The sequence below is a fragment of the Ipomoea nil genome, unplaced genomic scaffold (assembly GCF_001879475.1).
Source record: "Ipomoea nil cultivar Tokyo-kokei standard unplaced genomic scaffold, Asagao_1.1 scaffold0222, whole genome shotgun sequence".
Taxonomy (NCBI): Eukaryota; Viridiplantae; Streptophyta; class Magnoliopsida; order Solanales; family Convolvulaceae; genus Ipomoea; species Ipomoea nil.
This window is the reverse complement of record NW_017616650.1, coordinates 1,041,075-1,056,677: the sequence shown is the minus strand read 5'-3', so window position 1 is coordinate 1,056,677 and position 15,603 is coordinate 1,041,075. Positions and strand designations below refer to the sequence as shown.

General features: G+C 35.0%; 1 long non-coding RNA gene across 1 annotated transcript; it reads left to right on the top strand.

Annotated features, from left to right (window-relative positions):
* Positions 1-3,570: 3,570 nt before the first annotated feature.
* Positions 3,571-4,462, top strand: LOC109193903. Its single transcript, XR_002056346.1, has 2 exons — positions 3,571-3,754; positions 4,114-4,462. It is a non-coding gene; the product is annotated as an uncharacterized LOC109193903 (long non-coding RNA).
* The last annotated feature ends 11,141 nt before the right edge of the window (positions 4,463-15,603 follow it).

Sequence of the window (15,603 nt, the reverse complement as noted above, 5' to 3'; positions counted from 1 at the left end):
AAATTCGATATTTCCTTATGGTATCCTAAGTCTGTAGACTTAGCAATCTGGAGAATACATTTTCTGCAGAGTTTTTAAATCATGCCCACATGTCTTACATTGCAAAGATCTTTGTGGATAAAGATTAGGTTCAACTTCTTCCATTGATAGCTTGACTGCCAGTTTGATTCAATCTTCAACCTTCAATCTTGATCTTGATTAGGACACCATTTTAGACTTGAATCTCTTGACTCCTTGAAAAATAAAATAAAATAATAATAATAATAATAATAATAATAATAAATACACAAATTCTACAAACAGTGTATAAAAAAGTCAACCTATTATTACCACCTAGCATAGCTACTATTAACTGAAAAGAATATAAAACTTTCATTTACTGATCTAGCATGTCTTTGATTTTTTGGGTTCAAGTAACGTATTCTTCGCAGGCGGGTGATATAAAAACTACGGTATTGCTATGATTGTTGAGTTTAAAATCTGTTTTGTCCATAAAGTTGTACTTACCTAGGGTTTTCCTAGAGTACATTTATGAACTAATTTATTTTTCGGATTACTTCATCTAGGGCTTCATATCTATTTTATTTAGGGTATATGATGGACAATTTAATTAAGTCCTCGCAAGTGCACGAGTCAATTGTAGTAGTAGCGTGCAATAGCAAGGGTCGAACCCACATGGAATTGATAGATGCAATTTAATTACTTGAAAGCGAAGGAAGAGAAACTTTAACATAAATTTTAATTGCAGTAAATTAACAAAAACTAAATGATTAAGGCACTAGAATCAAATAATATCAATAATTAAGATCATGATAAACTTAAATGCAAAGTAATAGAATCAAAATGTAACTTGACAATTTAAAGTACTGAAATCAAATGCTAAAGATAAAGATGAACTCGAATACAAAATAATTAAGTCAAACTAAAAAAAAACTAAGCAAATAAATTACCAAGAAGCAAGAAAAATCAAATAACAATTAACTTCTAAAAGCCTAAGAACATGAGGATTAACAAATCATTAAGCAAGACAATTAAGAACTCATTATGATCTACAAACAATAAATAACATAAGATATCAATATTTTAACTCAACACTAAGCATGGTAATTAGCTTTGTACTTAAAGGAAATTGGAAATTGAAATTGAAATTCCCACTAACAATCAAACAAAGTGAATGTGAATTAAATAAGAAAAAGAACCAGAATGATTAAGTTGCTGCTGACAAAAAACATGACGTAATGCCCAAGAATTAATTTGTTGTTGTTCGCAGATTCTTCGCCTCCCAGAATTGAGAAAAAGCTGCCGCCTCCGATTCTGCACCGCCACGGGAATTAGTCCGGGGCAAAAACTGACTCAATTACTCTCGTTCTATTCTCACCTCCGGAATTGATCCGGGGTAAAGTCCATGATGATTTCTTCTTCGAATTGGCCTCAATTTATACTGCTCTCTCCCCCAAATTCTTCCGCAATTCTGCCATAAATTGCTATGTATTTCTTGGTTCAATTACGCAGAAGAACTCGAGCCACACACCATCATGCCTGTTGTTCAATCGGATCGCTTGAAGCTTTGCTCTGTGTTTCGTCCGCCTCTCTCTCGTTGATCGGCTTCTGTTGAATCAGCACCGCACAAAGAGCTTTGACTGAAGAATTATTATTTTTTACTTAAATAAAATAAATTAGAACCCAATAAAATTCTACAATTATTAGAACTCCATATTGACCAAGTATAACTAAACTACTATTACTACTACTACTACTACTACTACTACTATTATTATTATTATTATTATTATTATTATTATGGAATTATTAGATTGTCAGAATTCAAATAATAGGACAACTTTAATAATTAAAACAACCTAAAATTGAATAACATTACTAAAAACTAATTATAGCAATAATAAATAAAAATAGATAAGAATTAATTAATTATTTGCAACTTAACTATAAAAAGATTATCTAAAATAACAACAAAAATAATGTTTATCAGTATAAATTTTCTATCAATTGTTTTGCTCAACAACGCTACTCATCCAGAATTTCATTTATATGTTAATTTGCTAGATCTAGAGTTTCTAATGTTCAGTCTAATACTCTAGAACTCAAACAATTCTGTCAATTTTGCTATCTAAAACAGTTTAAATCGGTTATGTTGTCCATTTCTAAGTGATCTAGGAGTTTCATTATCTAGTACGATTACTCTCTACTATCATTTTACCAATCTAAAATGGGTATACACTATTGTAAATAACTATTGTGTTCTTCTGGCTATGAGTCTCTGTTTTACGGACTACGGTACTTAACACCATATTTTTCACACCTAATAGATGTATTTAACTATAAAATCATCTTAAAATCATAAAGTGTACATACTTTTTTCAAACTATTGAGAAAAGGCTTTTAGTTGGTCTTGTAAGTTGCTTCATTCTTCTCAGATGCAGTTTTTATACAATCTGTATCACTTATTAAGCTTCATTCTTCTCATATGCAGTTTTATACAAACAGTGTCACTTATTAAAATAGTGACTCATATCTGTACTACACTTTAATTTCTACAGCTAATTATGATAGTTAATTTTATTCACCATTGCCACTGTACAATGAGACTTTCTGTTCTTTTTTATTAATTGCATTGTGTGTCTATCTCAGATGAAATTGTATTCTGATGCTATCTACATAATGCAACCTAATTGTTGTCCTCAATGCTATAGAATATCATCAATGCTATATATATATATATATATATATATATATATATATATATATATATATATATATATATATATATATATATATATATATATATATGTTATTTACAGAATGCAAATTGTTTTACATCTCTTACATTCTGTTAGTTTTTGAATTTAACTATCATCTCTTTAATGTTTTGGCTATTGATTAAGTTTTAAAAGTTTACTATCCCCCTAATACTTTTTCTGTTTTGTTAGATTCAAATCGAAAAATTGAAAAACAACAATTTGAACTTGTGTGTGTCCTTGAATATATTAAAAACACATTATAATTTATTTACTATTTATATACTATTATAATTTATTTTTGAATGAACTATTGCAGGTGGAGGAACAGGGAGGTCAACAACACTATAAGACTAAAATACAGAATCAGTGTTAAAAATTGTAAGTTTAATTTATACATGCATAGTATACAATTTTTTATTTTTTTTTTGCTTATGTAACATTAAAACCAAAATCAGATCCAAGCACACGGAAAATCCAACTTTTTTTCAAATTCTTTTTCAATTTATACACTTTATATCCATTTAATTACATTGTATACAAATACTCCATTTTTTGGACATTCTAAACTCACAAATCCTTCAAAAAACAATTCATCTATAGCTTCTTCATGACCTGCAGTTATCCAATACAACTTTTTGTAAAATATAAAAATGAAATGAGCAGAAAAAATAGTTGCATCAATGCTCAATATATGCCATCCTTGTCACTGTATATTTAATTTTTCACTTTAGATCATAAACTATTCAAATATTTTAATTTGTAATTTTTTACACTTTAAATTCATGGATGGGTTTTAGATTGAAATGCAAATTGTGAGAATTACATATTTGTTGGCTGTCTTGTTCATACTTTTTTTTTTTTTTTACAATCATTGAGATTTGAAGGCAGCCCTAAAATCATTAAATCACACAGCAAGGATATTACCTGGAACACATCACACAGCAGACCTATTAGTAAGGGGCGAAATATCCTCTTCATTAAGCACCATGGCTTTTGTAAGTGTATACCTTTCCCATCTCCTTGTGCATCTGCTCCTTCATCTCCTCAGTATCATCCTCCACAGAAACCAATAGTCTAATATTGGAAATTAGATAAAGAAATAGAAAAGAAACCAAACATGAATACATGAATATATAGTAGTAATTGAACAAAAAAAAAAACTGAATAATTAGTAGATAATATAGGTGAGAATAGAAATGTTTCCAGAAAACTATGCTACCAATTTTGTCTGTCCACATGCATAATCCAGAAAAAATCTCAATACAATTGTCAAAAAAAAAAAAAAAAACAGATGTGCAGGTGTTCTCACTGTAATCTTCAAGCAAACTCTGTTTTATCAATACTGCGATGGCAGGTGGCAGGTGTTCTCACCGTAAACTTCAAGCAACTGTGTTTAATCGATACTGAGATGACAAGGGAGCTTTATATAGAGGCTGAAATTTGTTTTTCAATTTTGAATATTGTCTTGGAACTATGAATGCTGCTTGAAACGTTTCAAGACCCAAGATTACATTCAATAGATTATTTTTTCGAAGCATTTTCTCGTATATAGATGTGTAATAGCTGTATGTGTATATCTGTATCTTTATATATGTAAATAAATGTAGATTATAGATTAGCTTCTCAATGTAATTAGAACTCTTTGACTATTAGAAGTCTTTATTTACATCGGTAATAGACTATTAGCCACAATTAATTCGACTGTTGAGTTATCTTATTAAAACGACGTCGGTTAGTGTGGGCGGGAAAATGTTTTAGACCAAAAGTTACTGCTTTATTATAATGATAGATATGTATGTGTGTATGTGTGAACTTGTAATACTATTTAGGGTAAAATGATTGTTACTAATCATAAACATTATAATACTTATTATGTGAAATGTTATTTATAAAATAAATTGTATAAAAATTTAATACCAATTTAAATAAATTGAAAATAAATCGTTATTTAAGATAGATAATTAGATATTGTAATACTTATATGTGAGATGGTGATACTAGTATGGTAAAATTGATTGTTTTTTTTTAATCGCATATTATTAACTTAGTAAATATTGAATACAAATTAAAACGGAGGGGTATCATCCCAAGTATGGCGGTCAAATTGATAGCAAGTGTCCCTAACAAAGGCATGGACCAGCTGGTTCGATAAACAAGGATAAAATGACAAATAAAATTATGAAAGAAGCTAAGTAAACCATTACATTGCACTATGATAGGACCAGTAGGCAACTATACTAATTCTTATGTCTTCCATGAAGTTGGGCCCTAAACCTATGGAAGGCAACACAAAACTTGGGATTTGTGATCCCATGTAAGATCGGTTAAGGATCACGGGACCATTTGTAATTGCCCTATAGATCCTATGGGCATGTTTGATTAATGGCAAGTCCGCCAATTTTTTGACAGATCCATCATCTTTGACGTTTTGACCATGGTCAAAACGCCAAATACCATGTTTGGTTAACCAGCGGTTTGCTCCAAACTGCTGGAATCCCAAACGCTGCTTGGAGCAGCGTTTGGGATTGGCGTTTTGGGGAAAGAAATTTCTTTCTCCAAAACGCCCCCAATTATAAATTTTTAAAAAAAAAAAAAAAAAAAAACAAGCAAGGCGAGGAGCAAAACTCCTCAAGTCTGAGTGCCTGACCATCCAAATTCCATTCCATTAATTAATAACAACTAAACATTTGAGACTTGAGGCTCATTTATATAAGGGAGTGTTTGGTTGGATGTAATTTGGGTGTATTGAATTGCAATTCTGTGGAAGGTCCACCGAATTACAATTCCCTCCAAATGTTGAATTCTAATTCAGACCCCCCCCCCCCCCCACCTCCCTCCCCTCCCCTCCCCTATGAATTACAATCCGTTGTTTTGATGGAAGAAAAAAAGGTAGTGTGAATATCATTTTACCATCTAATATTATTTTGTCTTATTTTTGAAAACAACAGAAACTTCATTAAGATGTAAACAAACCAGCGATACAAAGTGGTGGGGACTGTTAAAGTAGCCCATGTTAGGAGAACAGCGAATCGTGTGGCTTATTTTGTCTTATTAGTTATCCTTCCTTCTTTGTTCCTTGTTTCTTCCCCATTCATCCTTCTTTCCTTTCTTTTTTCTTTTCCCTTCCTTATTCTTTCGGCATGTCCTTGTTTCTTCCCTGTTCTTTTTTCTTTCCTTTTTGTTTTCCTTATTCTTTTGTCATGTTACCTTTCTACACATTTAAGTATGGTATGCGGTGGGGTGAGGCGGTGTATTGGGAATGGAATTTCTACCTTGATATGGGAACACCCGTGGCTGCATGATGACTTAGATCCTATGGTTCATACGGAGATGCCACCCCAATTGGCTGGTGCTAAGGTGGCAGGATTGATAGACCAGGATACTGGGACTTGGGACTTGGGACCCTCATATTGTAGCTGATATCTTCCAGCCAAGTGATGTGCCTAGAATTTTAAAGATACCAATTTCTCCAGGATATGATGATATATGGTATTGGCATGGGGACCTAAAGGATGCTACTCTGTTAAGAATGGCTACTGGAAAATTATTGGGAATTATAGTGGCAGTGATAATGTGGGATTTGATAAATGGCTTATCCTATGGAAGTTAAAAATCCCCCAAAATGGAAGACTTTTTTTATGGAAAGCTATAAGTGATATCCTTCCCACTACCACCAACTTGCTTATAAAGAGGGTGGATGTTGATCCAACTTGTGCCATGTGTGGAATCATGCAAGAGGACACTATGCACTCATTAGTATTGTGTGGTTATGCAAACTCCATATGGGCTCGATCTAACCTCCCAATCCCTAATGTTGTGACAAATGTTTTCCATGAGTGGTTTAGTGCATGTTTGGATGTTCTAGACACTAATGGAATTATATATGCAGCTGCAATTCTATATTACATCTGGAGAGAATGGAATGGAGCGGTTTGGGATGCCTGTCTACCGCTGCCCGGAAAGCTAATAATTATGGCGGTCAACAACATGCAATCATGGACTGCCGCGACCTATTCTGCCGGTAGACGCTGCTACCTCGGCGACTGCCACAGTGGACCCGGCTGCTGCATGACCAAGGAAATGTTATGTGGATGCCGGTTTTCACCGCTCCAGAAAATCTGCCACGGTGGGTGCAGTTTTACTCGACGAGGATGGAAGTTACATCGCGGCATACATCGCCCCCTTGCCAAATTGTTTTCCCCCACTTATGGCCGAAGCTTTTGCGTGCAAAGAAGTGTTATCATGGCTACGAGAGCGTGGTGAACAAGCCATCCAACTCTACACCGACTGTCATACGTTGAAGTGCTATTTATCCTCATCAGGGGCTCCGCCCCGATCATATATTGGATATGCTATTGATAGCTGCAAAGCTTGCATGTCTACTTTCTTTACCTGCTCGATTAATTTTGTTTCTAGATCTCAGAATTTATTAGCTCATACTTTAGCATCCGCAGCTTTTGATCATTCTACGGTTATGTATTGGGACTCTGTCTCTCCGGATTCTATTTCGGTTTATCTCTAATATAACCACATTGGTTTTGCTTTCAAAAAAAAAGTATTATTATTATTATTATTATTATTATTATTATTATTATTATTATTATTATTATTATTATTATTATTTTATTATTATTATTATTATTATTATTATTATTATTATTATTATTATTATTATTATTATTATTATTATTATTATTATTATTATTATGACATTTCAGTCATTGTATCACTTATTCCCTTTTAATTACATGCCTTATTCCTACATACCAAACACTGTAATTTGAATTCCTACTCTATTCTCATCTTATTCTTTTCCCAACGAATTACAATTCATTTCCCCCTAATTCCTTCCTTCCAACCAAACACCCCGTAAAAGCCTCAAGTCTCAACTTCCACCTTTCCCATCGATGTGGGAAAAGTAGAAGAATAAGGGGAGCCGTGCGGCTCATCTTATTATTTCTTATTCTTCTTTTTTTAATTAAAAATTTATTGTTTTAATTTAATAATAATAATAATAATAATAATAATAATAATAATTATTATTATTATTATTATTATTATTATTATTATTATTATTATTATTATTATTATTATTATTATTATAACATAAATTTAAAAAAAAAAAAAAAAAAAAAAAAGGAGCCAAATATACGTATATCCTTTTAGGTCATTTTACATGTTAACCGCTAATTTTACCAAACATCTTTTTATAAACCACTAATACAATCCGTTGGTCAAATCCGCTAACATAAATCGCTATTTGCTAACCGCTAACACCATCCGCTAACCGCTATTTGCCAAACAAGCCCTATATCTATATATATGAAGAAGAAATCGTGTAACAAATGGCTTAATGGGATTCTTATATGTACAAATGGTATTTCAAACTTGGAACGATCATGAAGAAATTTACGATATGTGGTTCACTTGATATGTAATACATTTAGTATTGCACCATTCCCAGTGGTGCAATATGTGTTAGTGTGTGGTGCATGATGGGGAATATTCTTACCTACACATACTGTATACTTGCTCGATATTAGGTTAGGCAACCGAGAGGAATCGATCCCGACCTTGACCGACCTAAAGATTAACCAACCCGACCTGAGTGGGAAGCCCGAGTAAACGCCTCTTCATTATTATACTTCATTCCGCCTCAGGGTGGACCCACGACCTTCTTAGGTTGGGAAGTTCGCCCCGAGCTAGGCTACTTTAGAATTGCTACCCAGGTTCCCCGCTTTGCACCGGTGACATCACTTGGTGCTGCTTAGGAATATCGCAACACGTGGGCAACGTAGCGTTGCTCCCTAGCTAGCCGACTACATGTGCAACATGTATCGAACATGTCGAGAACCCATCATGTGTTTCCTTCCCTCTATAAATACAACATTTAATGCGAGGATGTGAGACTTTCTGGCATCCTCACACACCACATCTTAGCCCGGAACTCTCTAACCTCATGTCGTGACCGAGCCTAAGACTTAAACCAACAAGCAGATTGTAAAAAGACCTGAATACGGTTTGACCCATTGAGTCGTACATATTTGGGACATTGCAACATATTTACAATATCAGTGCACTTTGAGAGATACGTGATGCACTTGATTTGTAGTTGTAACAACCCAAATTTTTATTTTATAAATCCAATTTTAAGAAATTCCGAAAATAGCCATTTTCACTCCATTAAAATTTTTTGCGATCAATTGGTGTTTGAATAAACTATTTTTGTCACATTTAAATTAATTTGACACCAAAACTTATTTTATCCGAAATTCCTAAATTTTTGGGTACTTCGCGTACCAAGTCTTAAATCGAGAAATCAATCTGAGTGAAATCGGGAGAATTCAAAAAGACTTTAAACAAGGTTTCATTTAGATAACTTTTTGAGAAAATTCATTTTCAATCCCAAAGTATTTAAAATAGCAATTCTAGCCCGTGGCTCATGATGCTATGTGAACCACTTCATTCCAAGAAAGCCTTTGCCTGAGAACATTTTCTAGCCAATTCTTACCATTTTGCCCTCACCCAATCATTTGCTTTCTACCTAGGATTTTGCACCCTATATAAATAACACTATTCATTTGTGATCCTTTTATCTCCAACCTTGCCTCTCCCCAAATCCTTGTCTGATAGAAGCAAGAGAGAAATTTGCAGTGGTGAAGGAGGTGGTGTTTGAGTAGAGAGGAGGTAGAGATCCATACAAGAAGAAGAAGCTACAAGAGGTATAACCCCATGAACTCCTTCTTAAGTTTTGGCTCTGTGAAGCCTTTGTTATTGAGTAGAAATGAATAAAAATTATGAGATTTTGTTGTGTTTATGCTTGGAAGTGATCTAGTATTTGTCTTTGAGTTGTTGAGAATGTTTTGGACTTGTTTGGATTAAATTTGCAGATGAAAATGTCATCTGGTGCACACACAGTGTACACCAGACCAGACCAGCGGCCCTAGCCGCGGCCCATCAAGAGGGCCGCCGGCTAGAGCCGAAGTTACACGGGACTAGGGCACGGCCCTAGAAGAGGGTTGCCGCCTAGGCCCGTTATTGTGACGGGGAACATGGGGCGGCTCATGAGGAGTCCCGCCCCAGGCCCTTGAGTTTCGATCTGGGAGGAATCTGTGCAGTGGTCGGGCCCTTGTGGCTCAGCTACGTGTCATTTCAGGTCAGGTGTCACGGGCCCTTGTGGCTCGGTACATCGGGATCGTCTCGACGCACGTTTTGGCTTTGATTTCGTTGAATTTGGATAAAAAAAAATGAGCATGTTATGATGAATTTGTTGAGGAAATTACTACACGGTGCATATTTGCTTAGTTCTTTGTGTATGAGAAATGCTTAGCTTTGTAATCTGATGTTATTTTTATTGAGTAGAGAAGCATGATCATTTGAGAATATGATTTATTATGCAAGCATGACTAATATATGATCTTTAATCAAGGAGAATTGAAGCATATTTGTTAATAGAAATGTATAGAATTTGCTATGTTGCAAATCGAGCATGATATTATATCTTCGAGTATTTGATGGTTTATATACATGGTTTAGAAGCATGTTATAGTGTATTTTGCATCTCACATATGTCATATTTCAAAAATGCATAAGGGGCCAACGTGAGCCCAAGTATTATTTTCAAAAAGCTATAAGCATGTGACATATCATTCCTTGATGCATTGAGAAGTAGTAGAGTTGTTGCATGCATGATATTGATGCATGAGAGATATATTTATGTATTATCTATATCGGTGAGTTTTTGGAGGATCCCGTTTGGACTATGTCCTCTCGGATGATTTCATGGACATTGCGGTCCCAGTATATGTAACGCGGCGTATTCCCACGTTACGAGGTTGGAAACTGCCCGACAGGCTTAGAATTCTGGTCAGGGGGTTTGCACACTAAAAGTTCGATACCTGATTCCACAGAGCATGAGTATAGAACCAAGAGAGTGGTTCGGTGGACGAGTGGAGTATTAGGTTGGCTAGAAGTCGTGCCCAGATAGGTTCATTCGCACTATGATGGAGTTCCTACCTCGTTCATTCAAAGAGAAAGTATGAGTCATTGCGACTCCAAAGAGAAAGTATGAGTCATTGCGACTCCAAAGAGAAAGAAAGCAAGTCATTTATGACTCAAAGAGACATCCACAGAAAGTACTTTATTTTTACAATGAGTGTATGAGTATATCTATAGTATTGCACGAGATTGCATATAAGTATGAGTATAGCTTTGCACGAGATTGCATATGAGTATGAGTATAGCATTGCACGAGATTGCATATGAGCATGAGTATAGTTTTGCATGAGATTGCACATGAGTATGTTTATAGTGTTGCACGAGATTGCATATAACTATAGTATTGCACAAGTTTACATTTGAGTAGAATATTGCATGAGATTGTATAATGAGAATGTTGATTTAAGAATGTTTATCGAGCATGATTGATTGGTTACATTTGAAGCCTTGTATATCCAGTTTATGTGATGAGATTTGAGAGCATGAGAATACCTGTTGTTTGGTTTATTAACATGATACTACTTGTAAGCATGAGTTGCTTGTTAAGTTGTTGTGAAGTTTACATGATCGAAGTATCTAAGTTGTTAAGTCTTATATATCGAAGTATGCCTGTTGATATTATAGGTTGCAAGCATATAGAAAGTATGTGATATGACTAACGCTGTCTATGAGATGAGTTTGTTATATAAGAATGAAATAAAAGGTTTTCAAAGTATACTGTATAGTACTTTACAGGGTTGAGTGTGGTTATACTTAGCTTCGTGCTAACGGGTGTTTTCCTATTTGTCTATGTGTTGATTGCAAAACCCCTTTCAGGTGGGCCCAGTAGTGAGAAGTGATCGAGTTAGATTAGTCTCGTAGTTTGAGATGTCTAAACTCTTATGTTTTGTTGATGACCTTGTTATCTAGTTTTTAGAATTTTATGATTTGTAGACTTGATGATGTAGACTTTTGGGGTGACCTTTTCCCCCTTATGTTTTTCAGTATTTATTATGGATGTTAGATATTTATTTTGTTTCTAGTTCTACCCCCTAGCCTATGCAATCACCACGGAGTGGTGGTTGTGGCGGTGACACTCCCACTAAGTTATCTTTTTAGCTTTTAATTCCGTTGCTTAGTTCATGATAACTGTGGTTTAGAATTATGATTAAGAGTTAGAAAAGTGGGGTGTTACAGTAGTGCACTTAGAATTGCATCACTCAACGGTAGTGTCAAACCCGTTGACATGTTAAATATACCCATTAGCGGGTTCAATGGACCCGTTTATCTAACGGTAGTTGTAACACCCCCTTTTTTCTTAAACTTACTTAACGAACTAAACCTTTAAAGATAAACTAAGCAACGGAAATAAACTTAATTAATAACTTAAAGGAGTGTCACCGCCACAATCACCCTCCACGGTGATTGCACAGGCTAAGGGTAAAACTAAAACATTAAGGGGGCGTTTGGTTCAGGTTATCTAAGATAACCAAGGTTATATTTGGTTGGTTATATAAGATTCCTATGTTTGGTTGGAGTTATGCAACATTCCCATGGAATAAAATTTACCCTCCACATCATCTTTTTCCCTCTTTTGAAGGGAATGTGATTCCCTTAGAATTCTTAAGTATTAAAAGATTCCCTTGGCATTTTACTAACTTTGGCCTTCACTTTCCATCACATTGCTTTGTTTTTTACCGAAAAGTTAAAAAAAAAAAAATCGAAATTAACCTTTCGGTTAAAGCAAGCAAGCTAAGTTCACTTTGCTTAACATGAAAAATCAATTTTGTGGAAGCCACATTTGAATTTGTAGAAATTAAAGAATCTGTATGCATGAAGCCACGAGTCAAATTTTCGGATGAAGGAATGAAAATTAATTAATTAATTGATTATATATATATATATATATATATATATATATATATATATATATATATATATATATATATATCAAATTTTGCATGGTTACATGCATTGGAATATTGAAATGCATTAAAATATATTAAGAGGGTATTAAAGTAAAATAATCATTATAACATAAATAATAATACTTCAACCAAACATGTTTATATTATATAACTCATTTTTTTACCAAACACAGGAATCTAACATTCCTAGTAATCTAACATTCCTAGTAATCTAACATTCCCAGCAATCCAACATTCCCTAAGGTAATTTGACATTCCGTGAACCAAACGGCCCCTAAAGTCATAACATCCACGAAATACTAGGGGAATAAAACTCAGGTGTCCAGCACCATCAAAAGGGCAACTACTACAACCATAAAAATTGGAAGAGTTTAGACTACAAGCTATCTAGCTACACTAGTCTAACTCGTGGTCTCAACTTTACGAACTGGGCCCACCTGAAGGGGGTTAACAAACAACAAGTAACAAGCAAACCCGTTAGCACAAAGCTAAGTATAACACCACTCAACCCTGTAAAGTAAGTACAGTATATACTTTGGAAAACAAGGTTCCACATTCTTTGCTTAAGCAAGTTTAAACACTTAACATACTTTGGCGTAACTTCTAGATGCTTGCAACCTAATACTTAAATAGGCATACTTAATCATAAACACTCGTCACATTCTCATCTTATGAACAATCTAAAGCTTCTCAAATAATCAACATTCTCATGCTTTCTCAAATAAATCAAATATGCAACTCATACCATCAGATAATACTCATGCAATCTCGTGCAAGATATATCAATAAGCAATCTCGTGTTAATACTCATGCAACCTAGTGCAAGATATATAAATAAGCAATCTCGTGTTACTACTCATGCAATCTAGTGCAAGATATATAAATAAGCAATCTCGTGTTACTACTCATGCAATCTAGTGCAAGATATAAATAAGCAATCTTGTGCTACTACTCATGCAATATAGTGCAAGATATAAATAAGCAATCTCGTGCTACTACTCATGCAATCTAGTGCAAGATATAAATAAGCAATCTCGTGCTACTACTCATGCAATCTGTTGCAAGATATATGACTCATAAGATGATGCTATAGTATAAGTATAGATATACATATACACTCTTTTATAAATAGTATACTTTTTTTTTGTGGAGGTTTCTTAGAGCCAAAAATGACTCGCTTTGCTTCTTCCTTTCTTAGAGTCTCAATGACTCGCTTTCTTAGAGTCGTGTTGACTCGCTTTCTTAGAGTCTCAATGACTCGCTTTCTCTTTACTCGTGGGCGAGGCTGGGCTTCACCATAGTGTGAATTACCCATTGGGTACGGCATATAGCCGGCCATTCTCTCATCTCGTCCACAGAACCAATCTCGTGGTTCCAGTACTCATACTCTGTGGAATCAAGTATCGAACTATCAGTTTGCACACGCCCTGACCAGGATTCCAAGCCTGGCCGGCAGTTTCCAACCTCGTAACGTGGGAATACGCCGCGTTACATGATATCGGATTGCAATGTCCGTTACTTTCTCTTTTACTCCGAAAGGACATAGTCCAAACGGGTCCTCCAAAAATAATGTTTTCCTCACAATAGATATATCACTCATGCAGCTCAAATCATGCAATGATTTTCTTATGCAAATATGCACATACTCTTAATTCAATCTCAATATGGCAAGGTAAATGCTTTCTACATGAAAATGAGATTTTAGAAAATAATACTTAGGCTCACAAGGCCACTTATGCACTTTTAAAACATGGAATGCTCAACAATGCCAAATACCGTGAAATAGTGCTTCTAGCTTTTATTCACTATGAAACTCAACAATTTCATATTTCATGCTTACTACTCGAAACTCAACAATTCTTCTCAATAACACTTAGCAAGTATTTAACATTCTTTTGAAACTCAAAATACTCTCAACATAGATATGCTTGAAAATTAACAAACTTGGCAGTAAACTTCATCAACTCACAGTATACAATTTAGGCATACTTTGGTGGCTAAACTCAACTAATTAAGCTCATGCTTCTCTATTTAACAATCAAACAATGACATGCTTAGCAAATAAAATACTCAAGTCTCATAAACTTAAACACATTCACTGTGAATTACTCAAACCAAACTCTGCAACAATTATGCTTACAATTCTTAGCATAAAATGCTCAATTCTTCTCTAAACTCAACGAAATTAAAGTCAAAACATGCATCAAGACGGACCCGAGGTACTGAGCCACAAGAGCCCTCGACACCCCGTCCGAAACAACACGTAGCTGAGCCACAAGGGCTCGGCCACTGCACAGAGAACAACCAACGGAGCTTAGGCGGGGCTAGGCTAGACCCGCCGCTCAAGCCGCCTCAAAGCTGGCTCTAGACAACGGTCCCCTCATAGGGCCATTGCCTAGGCCCGGTTGGCCACGGTTCTAGCCAACAGTCCCCCTGGTGGCCGTTGGCTGGAGCCGCCCAAACTACTGGTGCACACTGTCTGTGCACCAAATGATTTCTTCACATCTGTAAAATTAAACCAGACATCTCTAACTCATCCAAAACATCTACAAGCAACAATAGATCATGTAAAAACTCAAACACTTCAAATGTCTGACATTTCTACTCATTTCTACTCAAAACATAGACTTCACAGAGTCTAGAAATAGCTTTGGGAGTCCATGGGTTATACCTTTGTAGCTTTCTCTTCTTCTAGCTTGGTTTCCACCTCCTTCCTTAGCTAGCTACAACCTCCTTCACCTCCTAAACATCTCAAACAAACCATACAACCAATCTTAACCTATAACTCAGAGGAGGATGGAAGCAAAGATGAAATGGAAGGCTAGGATTGAATGTAGAAGAATGGTGAACTTACTGTGTGTTCTTGGTGGTCTGGCAGGGGGAGCTCAAGGGTGGAAACAAGATGCTAAGTCTGATTAATGCTCAATATATAGGAGCAC